General features: G+C 33.4%; 1 long non-coding RNA gene across 1 annotated transcript in view; it reads left to right on the forward strand.

Annotated features, from left to right (window-relative positions):
* Window positions 1-17,490, forward strand: part of LOC126470444 (uncharacterized) — a 213,665-nt gene that overhangs the window by 25,476 nt on the left and 170,699 nt on the right. Inside the window, exon 2 of the long non-coding RNA XR_007586205.1 lies at window positions 3,846-3,903. This is a non-coding gene — a long non-coding RNA (uncharacterized LOC126470444). The remainder of the gene's footprint in view (window positions 1-3,845; window positions 3,904-17,490) is intronic.

Below are 17,490 nucleotides of genomic sequence, written 5' to 3' on the forward strand. Positions count from 1 at the left end.
TTAGGCCATGAATTTGTTTTCTATTTGTTCTTTGAGTTTTTTTCTTTATTTTTTTCTAGAACTATAAATTTTATTTTGGGTATTTATTATTGAATAATTGATTATAGAGTTTTTGTTGAATGAGAACTTTTTAATTTAAATGGTTCTATGGTTGTTATGACTTTAATTTTGGATTGAATGTCTCTTATTTTTGTCTTTTGTTATGTATATTTCTTCTTTGGTTATTTACTATAGAGAGGATTATATGTCGTGAGAAAAAAATATAAATCGTTTTATTATTATTGTTTTCATATTTTTTCTTTCTATAGGTTTTTTAATTATCAGTCCTAATTTGATTAGAATTTTATTGAGATGGGATGGTTTAGGTTTAGTTTCTTATTGTTTAGTTATTTATTATCAAAATGTCAAATCTTATAGTGCGGGTATGTTAACTGCACTTTCTAATCGTATTGGCGATGTTGCTATTTTAATTTCTATTGCTTGAATATTGAATTTTGGTGGTTGAAATTATATTTATTATTATGATTTTATTTCTAATTCTTTTGAAATAAAGCTTATTACTATAACTAAAAGAGCTCAAATTCCCTTTTCTTCTTGACTTCCTGCTGCTATGGCTGCCCCTACTCCTGTTTCTGCTTTGGTTCATTCTTCTACTCTTGTTACTGCTGGGGTTTATTTATTAATTATTAATAAATTTATTAATATTAGATACTTGTAGTTGTGGTTGATTCTTACTTTTAATTGGTTGTATAACTATGTTTATGGCTGGTTTGGTGGCAAATTCTGAATTTGATTTGAAGAAAATTATTGCTCTTTCTACTTTAAGACAACTTGGTTTAATAATAATAATTTTGGCTATGGGTTATACAAAACTTGCATTTTTTCATTTATTAGCTCATGCTTTATTTAAGGCTTTATTGTTTATGTGTGCAGGTTCAATAATTCATCATTTAAAGTATTCTCAGGATATTCGTTACTGGTTTAACTGCTTCTTATTTGCTTCGTCTTTTTTATTATTCATTATCTGGCGATATTAATTTTTATTCTAGATTTTCTTTTGGTGATAAGGGTTATTATATTTCTTTTGGTGTAATTGGTTTATTGTTTGTTGCTGTTTTTGGTGGTAGTCTTTTGTCTTGGTTAATTTTTCCTGTTCCTCATGTGATTGCCTTGCCTTATTATTTAAAGTTTTTAACTATTACTGTAGTTGTTTTGGGTGCCTATTTGAGTTATCTTATTTCTAATTTTGATTTTTCTCAAAATTTATTTTCTTTAAGTATACTTTCTTTTCTCAGATTTGCTGATTCTATGTGGTTTATACCTTTTATTTCGACTAAGTTTATTAGATATTTTCCTTTAAAATTGGGTTATTATTCAACTAAATCATTTGATTATGGTTGAGGTGAATTATTTGGTGGTCAAGATTAAATAATGTAATAAATATATTTTATATAATTATGTAAATTAATGTAATATGGTATTAATATAAAATTAAATTTATATTAAGTTAACTTAAATATTAATTAGTTAAATAATCTAATTATAGAAAATATATTCAATTATATTTTTAGCTATACATTATACATCAAATATTGAAATAGCATTTAGTAGTGTAGTTCACATCTGCCAAGACGTAAATAATGGCTGAATTATTCGAACCTTACATGCAAAATGGAGCTTCTATATTTTTTATTTCTATTTATTTACATGTCAGACGAGGAATTTACTATGGATCTTACATATACATACACACCTGAATAATTGGTACAGTAATCCTATTCTTAGTTATAGCAACTGCATTTATAGGATACGTTTTACCTTGAGGTCAAATATCATTCTGAGGTGCGACAGTAATTACTAATTTATTGTCAGCAATTCCGTATTTAGGAACAGATTTAGTTCAATGAGTGTGAGGAGGGTTTGCTGTTGATAATGCGACATTAAATCGATTCTTTACATTCCATTTTGTACTACCGTTTATTACTGCTGCAATGGCAGCAATTCATTTATTCTTCCTCCACCAAACAGGGTCTAATAACCCCTTAGGCCTAAATGGAGATATTGAAAAAATCCCATTTCACCCATACTTTACTTTCAAGGACTCTATTACATTTGTATTAATAACATCATTATTAATTATACTGTGCTTGATTAATCCTTACCTCCTGGGAGATCCAGATAATTTTGTACCTGCCAACCCGTTAGTAACCCCCGTCCATATTCAACCAGAATGATATTTCTTATTTGCATACGCAATTCTACGATCAATTCCTAATAAACCAGGAGGTGTTATTGCATTATTCTTATCAATTAGAATCTTAATAATTTTACAATAAAACACCATACCGAGGTATTCAATTCTATCCTATCAATCAGATTTTATACTGAATTATAGTAGTTGTTGTATGCTTATTAACATGAATTGGAAAACGACCTGTTGAAGAACCTTACATTATAACAGGACAAATCTTAACAATTATCAACTTTACATACTTCTTAATTAATGTACATGTTGCAAACGCATGAGATAAACTAATTAAGGAATAATAAGTTAATTAGCTTAGGAAAAGCATATGTTTTGAAAACATAAAACTAGAAGTTTAACTCTTCTATTAATTTTTCTTAAAAAATTACACTAAAAATGAAATAAATAAAATCTTTAAACCAACAAAGAAAATAAAAAAATTTAAAGATAATAGCAAAAAACTTTTTCAAGCTAAGTACATTAACTTATCATAACGAAAACGTGGTAATGTCCCACGAACTCAAATAAAACGAAAGGACATAACAGCAAGCTTAATAAAAAATATAACAGAATAAAAGTCACCACCTAAAAAAATTAAAGCTAATAATATTCTTATAAAAACAATTCTAGTATACTCAGCTAAAAAAATTACAGTAAAACCACCTGCACCATATTCAATATTAAAACCTGAAACTAACACAGATTCACCTTTGGCAAAGTCAAAAGGAGTACGTTTAGTCTCAGGTAAACAAGAAGCAAAACAAGCTAAAGCTAACGGAAAAGAAATAATAATAAATCAACAATAAAGCTGATAATTTATAAAATCAAACATGTTAGAACTACCAATTAAAATAATTAAAGATAATAAAATTAAAGCCAAACTAACTTCGTATGAAATTGTGTGAGCAACAGAACGAAGAGAACCTAGTTAACAATAATTTGAATTAGAAGACCAACCAGCAATTATAACAGTATAAACACCTAATTTAGTACAGTATAAAAAAACAAAAATCCATAAGAAAAAGAACACATATAAGTTAAGTAAGGGAAAATCACTCAAACAGCCAAGGAAATTATTAAATTGAAAACAGGAGAAAAGTAATAAAGTAAATAATTAGATATAATAGGAATTGGCTGCTCCTTACAAATTAACTTGATAGCATCACTAAAGGGTTGAGGAATTCCAACAAAATCTACCTTATTTGGACCCTTTCGAATTTGAATGTAACCTAAAACCTTACGCTCTAATAAAGTTAAAAAAGCAACACTAATTAAAACACAAATAACTAATAAAAGAAAATTCAAAATAAACATTAATAAATCATAAAGTATCAATACTATTTGTAGAAAAAATCTACATAAATGAATTCTAAATTGAACACATTAATCTCTCAAAATAGTAATTTAATTAGTATTAATCAATAAAATAAAAAATATTTCAACCATATGGTCCTTTCGTACTAATATGAATTAATAATCTTAGGATAGAAACCGACCTGGCTCACGCTGGTCTGAACTCAGATCATGTAAGATTTTAAAGGTCGAACAGACCTAATTACTGCGCTACTGCACCCAAAATTTTTCTTAATCCAACATCGAGGTCGCAATCTGCTTTGTCGATATGAGCTCTCAAAAACAATTACGCTGTTATCCCTAAGGTAACTTAATCTTATGATCATAAATTATGGATCAAAACAACAAACATAAATAAATAATATAATAATGAAGAGTGTATTTATTCTTCATGTCACCCCAACAAAACATCATCATTAAATATAGAAAGACAAACAAAAAACTATATAAAAATAAAATGTTAAGCTCGATAGGGTCTTCTCGTCCTAAAGAAAAATTTAAGCCTTTTGACTCAAAAGTTAAATTAAAAAATTTATTAAGAGACAGTTGATTTATCGCCAAGCCATTCATTCCAGCCACTAATTAAGAGACTAATGATTATGCTACCTTTGCACGGTCAAAATACCGCAGCTCTTTAAAAATCTGCTCAGTGAGCAGGCCAGACCTTAAAGTATTTTCAAGAGGACATGTTTTTGATAAACAGGTCGATATCAGTTTTGCCTAGTTCCTTATAATAAATTCACAAGGTAAAAATTATATACAAATAAATATACTAATTCTATCCTTATAACAAAAATTTTAAAATTAATTTATAATCTTAATAAAAACCTGAAATAATTATAAAATCAAAAATAAAAATAATGAACTAAAACGTAATCTTAGAGATAGCTGGTTTAAAGCTTACTATTATATTTTATAAAACAAATTATAGGATATTAACTTCAAAGCTTATCCCTTAAAGAATAAATAAGTTAATATTTAGACCTAAAAACTTAAATAAAAACAATTAACTTCTAAAATTCAAATTTTTTCTCAAGAAACTAGATTTCTTGGGAAACGATTAACATCTCATGATACATTAACTATAAATTATTTATAAATCAACCCAAATCGAGAAAAGTAAAGTAAATACTAAAATTTAGATAAACCCTGATAAAAAAGGTACAATAAATAAAATCTACTTTAAAAAATTTAAAATAATATTTCATAAAACAATTACATTACCAATAAACTATAATCTAAAAAATCAAATCTACAAAATATACTAAGACAAAATTCGACAAAATTATTTTTATTAAATAATTAAATAAACCAAAAATAAATATAATAAAATAAATAATCAAGATATCCTGATTTGCACAGAAAAATTTTCAGTGTAAATGAAACACTTTACTAATAAGTTATATCTTGAAACTCTTCCTAGATACACTTTCCAGTACAACTACTATGTTACGACTTATCTCATCTAAATTGAAGCTAAATTAAAATAATAAAATAGAATAATCAATAATGAGAGCGACGGGCGATGTGTACACACCTCAGAGCCAATATCAGTTAAATTAATAAATTAAATTACTATCAAATCCACCTTCATTAATAGTATTACACCATCAAATCCGTTATAAACAAAAATCTTTTGTAACCCACCTCCTCTTAACTATAAGCTGCACCTTGACCTGAAATATTTTATAATTATAAATCTTGAGAATTATAACTCTAAAAAGATTCTCTGATAACGGAGATATACAAACAAATAAATTAAGTAGAGTAAATAGTGTATTATCAATCACGGGGTAGGTTCCTCTGAATGGATTGAGATACCGCCAAATTCTTTGCGTTTAAAGACCTTTACTAATAGTACCCTGGTAAATATAATTAACATTTAAAATAATAGGGTATCTAAACCTAGTTTATTATTCAAATTTCACAGATTCTTAAAAAGAGCTATAAATAAATTTTAACATTTCACCTTACAAATTTATATTTTAACCCTAAAAATATAAACAACTGTTTTAACCAATAATATTCACTTGTATCAATTGTATAACTGCGGCTGCTGGCACGAATTATGCCGATACTAAATCAATTGCTAAATCCAAAATCACTTGATAATTAAATCAAATTACTGCAAAATAGAACATTTAGTTTAACAAAACTTACATATAATACAAAGAAAAAGTGAATAAATAAGCAAGAATAAAACTTTTGGAAACAAAATTAAAAATTTAAACATTTATAAAAATAAGAAAAAATAAAAGATCCACATATTTAAAGAAAAAAAAGACAAAAACACAAAAAATGATAAAAAAAAGAAATGCACCCTCGAATGACCAAAACAAATTCTCTATTATATATAAATAATGATTAATATGGAATGTGTATACCAATAAATGTATTATATTCTTTCTTATTTACTCTTTCTTTCCGCTAATTATAAAGAGAGATTAAATAATATAATAAATATATTTTATATAATTATGTAATTAATGTAATATGGTATTAATATAAATTTAACTTTATATTAATTTAACTTAAATATTAATTAGTTAAATAATCTAATTATAGAAAATATATTAAATTATATTATTATAATTAATATAATTATTTATATTAATATAAAATTTTTATATTTAATAATATTGATTATCTTTATTATATCCAATTATAATAATATTTAATATTAATTTACATATTATTATATAATTTATAATATAATAACCTATTTAAAGCTAAAAACATAAGTTGCTATAATCCTAGGTAAATAACTGTATTAAAATAATCATTTAATAATTACAAAATAACATTATAGGTATTTAAATTTAATTAAATGTCATATATTAATATAATTTATTTATTATATATAATTTATATTAAAATTACCCTAACCGAGATAAATTAATCAGAAATAACCAAAATAATACATAAACAAATTTTAAAAAAAAATTTAATTTATATACTAAATATAAATGAAGTGCCTGACTAAAGGGCTACCTGATAGGGTAAATCAAGTAAATAAAATTACCTTTATAAAAAATTACATAAGACATAATTAAACTACCTCCTTTAGCATCAAAAACTAACATGCATCATACACCTTAATGAAAAAAGGTAAGCTAAACAAGCTAGTGGGTTCATACCCCATTTATAGAGGTATCAATCCTCTCCTTTTTAATGACCAACAACTCTACAAAACTTCTCTTTCTATCAACATTAATGATAGGAACGATCCTGTCCATTTCATCAAACTCCTGATTTGGGGTTTGAATAGGACCTGAGATCAACTTACTTTCATTTATTCCGCTCCTAACAAGAAATAAAAATAAAATAATAAATGAATCATCAATTAAATATTTTATTGTCCAAGCAATAGCATCGACAATACTATTATTTTCAATTTTGCTGATTCAAATAAAGTATCCAATAGGATGAGAAACAGAATTTATTCCTTCAATAATAATTAGATCTAAATTATTATTAAAGATCGGGGCTGCACCCTTTCATTTCTGATTTCCATAAGTAATAGGAGCTTTTGGCCAAATCATTTTCTTATAGCGTCTAAATGCATTTCTTCCAATTCATCATAGTTAGTTTCCTATATAGTCTACCCCTCTTAAGCTAAGTTAAATCTACTGAGCTCAGATACGAAACTAAGGGACGAGGCAATGCAGCATCACATAACAAATCAACACAAACAGCAATGCAAATAATGCAAATTGGCAAAGCTAGCAGCATAAATGAGCAAAAGTCAAATTCAATAACACTATGCCTGGCAAACAGCAGCAACTTATACCTAAACATGACATAGCGCAAGCAGAAAAAATATTATACTAAAATGGCCATGTCTAATACCTATGTCACATCTTAACATTAGAGTGATGCATCACAAAAACTTACGCTAGTAGATAAGTTACCAAATCGTAAAAAAATTATTTATGCAATTCCTGTGAAGGGAAATGTCTTTTTGTGCTCCCTCATTTGTTTTAGATAGATCATAAAATTATTTACTGAATCTGTAGGCATAAAATATTTATATTAGTACATATATTAAATTTTATTTTAACAATGCTGCAGTGCAGCTAGAAACTTGATATTAAACAAAATATGTAAATAAATACATAAAGCAAGCCATATGGCATTTTTCTTAACTAGCAAGACAATAGCTGTGAAATGTTTCTCATCGTTTCATTAGGCATTTCAGTAAATATCATAAATTACGAGCTCCACAGTATGCTTTCAACAAGGAGATGTCAGTAGCACGGACAATGGCCTTCCCTTTCTTTTTTTTCTACCTGTGCTTCTGACGAGGCACTCACACTAATGGCTTGTCCTCCAGGCGTCTGACACACCTGGGTGCCCATGACGCATTATGTGCAGGTGGTCACTTAACTTTCGTACGGAAATATTTACGACAGCAGTTTCCGCTACAGTGACAGTCTCATATAAACATTTCACAGGTCGAAAATTTGCGTAACAAATGTGTAGAAACAAAATCTTGTAAATATAACAGCGTCCAAAAAAAAAATCGTCAGCATTGTGATACAGTCACACATTTACACACATTTAATAACTCTTAAAGTACGATTCTTGGTTTCCAACATACTTCTTATTCCTCATATACGGTAGCATCATCTTATTGATCATAAACATACCTCAACAGTATAATACACATCGTCGTCATAATAATATCATAACATCTTAGTCAACTCTCAAAATCGTCCTAGCTTCCTCCAATAATTTCAAAACCTAAAAAATTCTCTACTCATGTCAATAGTGTCATCTGCCTGAAACGTACTTTAAAAATCATGACCCCATACGAAATACGTCATTCAAAGCTCTCATAGTATCACAATGATTCCGAAAAATATGAGCGTTTCTCAAAGTACAGACAAAATACAATTTCGTAAGTGTGAAGTTACCCAACTGTGTATTGCGTAAACATATGTCACAGATGTAGTAAAAAAAGTTTCTTTCTCTGTTAAATGATCAGATAGCTGTGTAATTTGAGTGTTAGAAAAATATGGTACCGATGTGTAAAGTTGTATAAGCAAATACCATATTAGCTAGGGCTCCTTGTGCTTGCCAAACACATGGTACACAAAGTGAGCGTGTACCCCCCTGAGGATAAATGTAATTATACCCTCAGGTGTTACAAATTACAGCAATGGAATGAAATGTATCACGGAAAACTTTCTTTGTAATTAAAAAATCTTTAAAAATAAGTGTTTTAAGTATAAGATTAATCACTCAAATGCGTGTCCTGTAGCGCTAAATGCGCGTCTTGCTGTAAGATAATTCTGTGGAACTGTCGTAGTTATCGTCCTCCGAAAGCTAAGTTCTACAGAAGTCAATGTACTTACCACATGATAAACAAAAGTGAAATGCTTTGCGTATAGATATCGTAGTTATTATGCTTATTGGCGTGATGAAGAAAGTACTGTGCTGTAACGTATTGTTGTGCTACGGAAATCCCTGTCTCATTGTAGCTATACTACAAAAGTTACTACTAAAACCTGTTTTACTTTCCAGAAGAATTCAGAAAAACTGTGCAGATATGAAACAGAAACACTGCAAAAGCAACATTGTAAATTGTCACTCATTAGTAGCGTCGTGATAAAATCGTGTAGCTGTCCCATAAACTAACCACTGTATCATCTGGTATCTCACAGAAAGTACTTTAAATACAGAATGTATTTTCAGGTAACCAAAATGTTGCATTAAAATCTCGTTAGCAGTACCAGTATGTGTCCTAAGTATGTAAGCCTGATAGTCGTTACATAATCGTGCAACTAACAAGCAAGAATGTACAACTAACAACACTGTGTCGTCTGTTCATTATAACAATGCATTTGTAATTACTGTTTAAATAAGTTCTCTTGGTTCTTGATTGGATATTTAACTTCAAACATTGTTGCTTGTTAACAGATTCTAAGTCTGACAAAGCATACTGGTCATGTAAAGTGAAAAGTTATATGGCAAAGACAAAGTTAAAAAGCAGATTATCTTTCAATAAACGGTTTTACATGTGAAATGTGGTGTAAACCTTTACTCTTCCTAGTACGCAGAGTTTCAACTTCAAAGCAATTATCATGTGGTATACGTCGGATTCTGTAAGGTCCATTGTAAACTAGAAAGAATTTGTGACTCAAGTGTTTCTTCTTATGTGACAATGAATGAGCTTTAATGAGAACTTTCTGACCAATATACAATTTCTTTGTATTTGCTTTACCGTGTAGTTTTCTCCTTTTGTCTGCTGCAGATTTTATATTTTTAAGAGCCAAATCAATTATGTCTTTGTGTCGAAGTTTACGTGTATTTGGGAAAGGTACAAGCTCTCTGATTCTGTTCGGTGGTTCTTCATTCTTTAGTACAAGAGTAGGTGGTAAAGCAGTGGAATCATGAGGCATTTCATTCAACACGTTTTGAAATAAGTGTAAATATCTGTCCCAATGCTGATGCTTTCTGTGACAATAAAATCTGCAAAGCTTATTGATTTCTTTCATAATCCGTTCAGACGGGTTACAATGTGGTGAGTACAATGAAATAAAAACAGGTTTGATTTTATGATTCCGAAGCGTGCGTGACCAAACAGCAGATCTAAATTGCGGTCCATTATCTGAAATGACTGTCCGCCCCAGTAGCTGAGTGGTCAGCGTGACGGATTGCCATCCTCTGGGCCCGGGTTCGATTCCCGGCTGGGTCGGAGATTTTCTCCGCTCAGGGACTGGGTGTTGTGTTGTGTTCATCATCATCTCATCCCCATCTGGCGTGCAGGTCGCCCAATGTGGCGCCGAATGTAATAAGACCTGCGATATGGCGGCCGGACCTGCCCCGCGAGGGGCCTCCCGGCCAATGACGCCAAACGCTCATTTCATTTCCATCTGAAATGACTTTAGCAACGTGGCCAACTTCACGTAAGAAATTTTTAACAAAGGCGTTGGATACAGATCGTCCAGTGGCTTTACGTAACGGAGTGAAAGAAACAAATTTTGAAGTAAGTTCAACAGCGACTAGAACGTACGAAAATCCATTGGATGTTCTGACAAGCGGTCCCAAGAGATCAACAGCAGCAAATTCTTTTAATTTAGAAGGAATAATAGGAAACAACGGAGCACGATGTGAGACAGTAGATGGTTTCGCCTTTTGACAAAGTTTACAAATAGACAAGACTCTTCGAATTCTTTTTTCCATATTGTTAAAATAACAAGTCGTTCGAAGAATATGATAACATTTTCGTGGACCAAAATGTGCGTAGCTGAAATGAATGTACCAAATGATCTTATTAACAAAATCGTCAGGAATGCAAAGTACCCATAGCTTGTCATCAACAGTGCAGCGTTTGAACAGTATGTTGTTTCTAACCAGATAATAATGCCGAATCTGTGTGTGTGTCTTTTCATGCCATTTGCTCTTTATGTCTTTCCAAATCGGATCTTTATCTTGTTCATGAGCAATGTCCTTTAAAGATGTGGTGATGAAGTTTTCAAAGGCGACTTTCTGAATGTAAAGAATACTGAAATTTTTCTCGAGGTTGCCTTCTGTGTTACTTTTCTCAAGCCCAGCCGCTGCGCGTGACAGTGCGTCCGCAACAATGTTTTCCTTGCCGGGAATGTAGACTATTGTGAAGCGGAATTCTTGCAGAAACAATGTCCAACGTTTTAACCTGTCATGATTTAATTTTGAAGACATAAGAAATTGTAATGCACGATGATCACTGTATACTTTTACGTGCCTACCAGAAAGAAAGAAACGGAATTTGTTAAATGCCCAAACGATAGCCAAAGCTTCTAATTCAGTAACGGAATAATTTTTTTCCGATTTTGTTAGCACACGGCTAGCAAAAGCAATGTTTTTCTGAATGGTAGTGCCATTTTCTATGGCTTCTTGAAATAAATGGGCACCAAGACCGACTTTAGAAGAATCCGTGCTAAGGCAGAAATCTTGTGACAGATCTGGATGAGCTTGTGACGTTTTAAGAACTCAGGTAATATGGAATTTAGCCCGCGAATGAATGCTGCTGAAGAAATGTTCAAACCAAAGGGAAGTTTCCGAAACTGATAACAAACGCCGAAACAAAGGAAAGCTGTGTATTTTCTACATTCTGGATGAAGTTCGATCTGATAAAAGCTGGATCTGAGATCAATGGAAGACAACACTTTTACACCATTAAAATTTTGAAGAAGTTCTTCCAACGTTTGCGGCCTGTCTGTTTCAGGAATAATGATCGTATTGATTTGTCTCGAATCTAAGACAAGCCTGATCGATCCATTTTTCTTCTCAACAACATGTAATGGATTGTTGTATGAGCTTACTGCAGGCTCAATAATGCCCTCATCAAGCATAGATTGTATTTCTGTTCTAACACGGTCCCTATAATGTGCTGGAATTACATATGGTCTAACACAAAATTTAGTATGTTCACGAACACGAAATTGGTATTGAAATCCCTTGATTGTTCCTGTTTTATGAGTAAAAACTGTGGAATGTTCTTGTAAAATCTCAAAAAGGTCCTGCCTATTAGTGTCATTACAATTCTCAATTGTTTGAATTTTATTCTGAATTAACTCAATAATTTCAAATATGTCGTCGATATCATCCCTGTCAGTTCTTGCAGAGTGATTGTTAGTGTCTAGTTCCGTAGAAAATTCCGAACTGTTGTCCAACAGAAGGTAAAGCCGATTGATTTCTTCGTCATGGTTTGAGAGCCAATCTTCAAATTTCAAAGCTATTGACTTACCTTCCTTCTCTAAACTTATTTCAGCATCGTGAAAGTTTAAGATTGCTTTGTATTCATTCAAAAAGTCTACTCCCAGTATAATTTCCGTCGACAATAATGGAACAATAAGAAAGTTCATAGAGAAGCTGTGGCTTTGACAAAAGAATTCTAAGTTGGTTTGTTGGCGTACATCTACACTTTTTCCAAAGATTGCACCTTGTAATTTAATCTTACGTAACGGAGGTGTGGGGCAATCGTTCGATTTGTTGCATTTGCTAAAGGCTGTTTCACTGATTACTGAAATGGGACTGCCAGAGTCAAGTACTGCCGTAAATTTTACGTCATTTACAGTAATGTGAATCACAGGATATGCAATGTTGTTATGTTTTACGTCGTGTTCCTGGAGTAAGATGTCCCTAATGTCTTCCATTTTTACGTAATTACTAGCTACGGCAGCTGCGTCGTCAGTTTCATAAGTATGTTTTGTGGCTGCCAGCGGTGTGAGTCATTGCCTATTGTCTCTTTGTTGGCGCGCGTCGTTATTGGGATTTGGAGACATAACTTCTACAAATTCACCTCCTCGAGAGGGCCCTGCTCTGTTTGAATCCCGCCAGTTCTGATGCAATTCAGGTCTGTCGTTATGATCATATCGTCTGTCGTCATGTCGGTAGATTCCATAGTTTCTTTCTTGTCGGTCACATGGTGGAGATTTTCTCCTTGAATCGTAACTGCGTGCTGATCCGTTGCGTCTAAAGTTATTCTGTCTCCCTTGATAGTATTTATTTTGGTTCCCATATTGTCTGTTTCTCTTATTGTCTCTGTGATAGTCATTACCACGGAGAGGTGATCTTTCCCTGTAGCTATTATTACTCTGCCAGTGGTTGTCATACGGGTGGTGTCTGTTTTGGTCACGATTTGTGTTGTGAGAATAGCCTTGTCGTGTCAAGTTATTACTTCTTTCATCCCGGAATTGCGACCGATGTGACCTGTAATTGTTGTGTTCCTGGTTTCGCGTTCCGCGATTGTCAGTGTCAATTTCTAATTTTTGTAAGAGTCCCAGAAATGCTTTAATGTCGTCTTTGCAACGTCCTGCCAAAATAATATGTCGTAAATGTTCAGGCAGTTTGATTAAGCAAATGTGGATGAGTTCTGAGGGGCTGTATGGGTTTGAAAGATACTGATTCTTATGCAACATGTCTTCAAAATATTTCATAAGACTGGAAAATTCAGATTGTTCGAAACGTTTCATCATTATGATGCTATGTTTTACTCGGTCTTGTGTGGCCTGAGACCAATATGCTGAGAGGAAGGCATGGTAAAACTCTCCTTCACTGTGGCAATCGTGAATGACCGACTGCATTCTTACAGCTGGTTCATTCTCTAAGTAGCCACACATAAATTCTAATCTGTGCTCTAATGACCAGTTGGGAGGAAAACAATGAGAGAATTGATGGAGCCATGCTTGTGGATGAATGTCGTTGCCAGAATTCTTAAATGTTTTGAATTTACATATAGTAATGAACAGCTTATAGTCAAAGTTATCATGTCGGCGAGTCGCATATCGGTCATTGTTATGTCGCTTCGGCGGTTCCATTTCAAAATTCGGTGCACCTTGCCAATTTCTTTCATAACTTCCGAAGTGTCCTGTGTTATTATTTTGTGGTTGTTCCGTATTTCTAAGTCCCTCTTCCCGTATTGGAGCGCGAGTGGCCTCTGAAATACGTAATTCTTGTATTACCTGAGTCAACTGATCTTGTACTTCCCGGATTTCTCTTTGGTGTTGCGTATTAATTTGATTCTGATTTTGTTTGAGTTTCCTAATTTGTTCGCACTCTTCTGTGTCATTAAAGACTACCGGTTTTGTGTCGTTCAGATTATCATCTACCTTCGTAGATAAGTTAGTGACCTGATCCGAAAGTTCGGCTACTTTCTCCGATAGTGAACACATTTCCTCAGTGTGTTTTTCTGAACCAAGTTTCAGAGTGTCCATTTGTGTTGAAATCGTATCTACTGTGTCTTTTAAGTTTTCTTGACTTTTTGCAAGTTGCGTAACCGAATCGGTAGATGCAACTGCCTCAATTTTAGCTTGCAAGGTGTTGTGATTTTCATGAACAATAGTTTGCAGTTCTTTTATGGCTGCTTCGTGATTCTGTAATGCATTTTCATGACGCGAAAAAATAGGTTGGAAATGCTCACAAATTTGTGTTTTTACGTCATTACAGACTTTTTGACATTTCGATTCAATGTTATGTAACTCAGTAGTTAAATCTTCACGCGTTTGTTCAAGAGTTTGTTCCAATGAGTCTAACTTTTGAAGCTGTTGTTGTGTTTGTCTCTGATTTTGTTCCAGTGTGTCTAACTTTTTAAGATTTTGTTCCACTGTGTCTAACTTTTGAAGATTTAGCTGTGTTTGTCCCATTTGTTGTATTAATTGTAATAACAATGCATTGGTGTCTGAAACATGTTCCTCAGTACTTTTCGGCAGTGAATTTGCACCGGCAACATTCACATTTTGACAAGTGGAAAATGTGTCTTGACTCATTTGAGAAAACGGTGAGGACGCAAAACCTGAATCTACAGTATTTGCAAAACTGTGTCCTGTCATTTCGGATTCCTGAGGCGAGCTGTTGCCGACCGATCGATCGATAATGCTTCCCTCTTCACTAATTGTTTCACTGTCCGTGCCATTGTTTGCCGCCCGCTCCATTTCCCTATGCACGATTACCAAATTACTACTTTGAACATCAGTTAATTCATTACTCGGTGGCGCTAACACACTGCTTTCATTTTCACTGTCATTTCTCAGTTTACTTTGGAGCCTAGTATTACGTTTTTCACACTCCATTATTGTCACAGTATTTCACACGACAACACAGAAAAACACAATTTGAAGATCAAAAATAAGAGAACACATTAGCATAGCACTGAAAATAATATGTAGTTAATTGCAAGCGTAGCTGCGAAATACTTGGTGCAAATCTACATGCATGCCATAACTGTTTTACTGTACAACAATTAAAGGCTACAACTACAAAGGAGATTCTCTCTACAATTATGCGCTAGCAATAAACAAAAGCTACACTAAATACACAAACTACAAGAAAAAATCAGAAGATTCCAGTGAGGTATCCTAGGCTAAGGGTCGACATATGAAACGTCCCCTTTGAACAATTATACCTGACTGTGCTTAAACTGACACACAATATTTTTAGCGCAACGCAATCTGACTTTCAAAAATCCCTGCAAAAGAATGGCCCCGAGTAACATTAAACTATACCTTTCACAAATCACTTACCTCACAAAAATCTTCGCTGCTCAAGCTACTGCAATACATCGAGAGCCACTACTGCCAGCTAAATAAAAGATTCAAACTATGGAAGGCACTAACTACTGATAGAGATAGTTAGCAAATGAAAGATATTAATACAGAACAAACAATGTGTTTACCTTGATATCATCATATATAAATATAGCGGTTCATGACAAATTTCAAATCTCCGCCATCTCTCTCCCCACATCCACCACTGCTGGTGGCTCACCTCCAACTGCGCAACGCTACGCGCTGTTCACATCCAGCTGCCGCTGCCCAACACTACAATGGCGAGTATTACAACAATGCAAAGCAGCCACAGACTGCACACAGCACAGCCAGTGATTTTCATATAGAGGTGGCGTTACCAATAAAAAACCTAAACAGCCTACTTACAATCTGAATGACACAAGACCCGAAGCCTTCACTGACACAGAAGAGTATGAACAAATAAGAAAATTCAAACAAAATCAGAATCAAATTAATACACAACACCAAAGAGAAATCCGGGAAGTACAAGATCAGCTGACACAGGTAATACAAGAATTACGTATTTCAGAGGACACTGGCGCTCCAACACGGGAAGAGGGACTTAGAAACACAGAAAAGCCGCAAAATAATAACACAGGGCATTTCGGAAGTTATGAAAGAAATTGGCAATGTGCACCGAATTTTGAGATGGAACGGCCGACACGACCTAACAATGACGGATATGCGACTCGCCGACATGATGATTTTGACTATAAGCTGTTCATTACAACACGTAAATTCAAAACATTTAAGAATTCTGGCAATGACATTCATCCACAAGCATGGCTCCATCAATTCTCTCATTGTTTTCCTCCCAACTGGTCGTTGGAACACAGATTAGAATTTATGTGTGGCTACTGAGAGAATGAACCAGCTGTAAGAATGCGATCGGTCATTCACGATTGCCACAGTGAAGGAGAATTTTACCATGTCTTCCTCTCAGCATATTGGTCTCAAGCCACACAAGACCGAGTAAAACATGGTATCATAATGATGAAACATTTCGAACAATCTGAATTCTCCAGTCTTGTGAAATATTTTGAAGACATGTTGCACAAGAATCAGTACCTGTCAAACCCATACAGCCCCTCAGAACTCATCCGCATTTGCTTAATCAAATTGCCTGAACATTTACGACATATTATTTTGGCAGGACGTTGCAAAGACGACATTGAAGCTTTTCAGGGACTCCTACAAGAATTAGAAATTGACACAGACAGTCGCCGGATGCGAAAACAGGAAAACAATCAATACAGGTCACATACGTCACAATTCCGTGATGACAGAAACAATAACTGGACACGAAAAGGCTATTCTTACAACGCAAATCGTGACCAAAACAGACACCACCTATATGACAACCGCTGGCAGAGTAATAATAGTTACAGAGAAAGATCGCATTTCCATAGTAATGACTATCACAGAGACAATCAGAGAAACAGACAATATGGGAACCAAAACAATTATTATCAAGAGAGACAGAATAACTTCAGACGCAACAGTTCAGCGCGGAGTTACGATTCAGGGAGAAATTCTCCACCACGTGACCGACAAGGAAGAAACTACGGAAACTACCGACATAACGACAGACCTGAATTGCATCAGAACTGGCGGGATTCAAACAGAGCAGGGCCCTCTCGTCACGGTGAATTTGTAGAAGTTAGGTCTCCTAATCCCAATAACGACGCGCGCCAACAAAGAGACAGACAATGACTCGCACAGCAGGCAGCCGCGTGCGCCGGCTGGCTCAGAGAAAAATAACATAGACGCTAACCTTGAGAAAAATTCCAGTATTCTTTATCGACGTATACCGCATGATAATTGCGTTCCGGTTGAAAC

Source organism: Schistocerca serialis, chromosome 3, assembly GCF_023864345.2.
Source record: "Schistocerca serialis cubense isolate TAMUIC-IGC-003099 chromosome 3, iqSchSeri2.2, whole genome shotgun sequence".
Lineage (NCBI taxonomy): Eukaryota > Metazoa > Arthropoda > Insecta > Orthoptera > Acrididae > Schistocerca > Schistocerca serialis.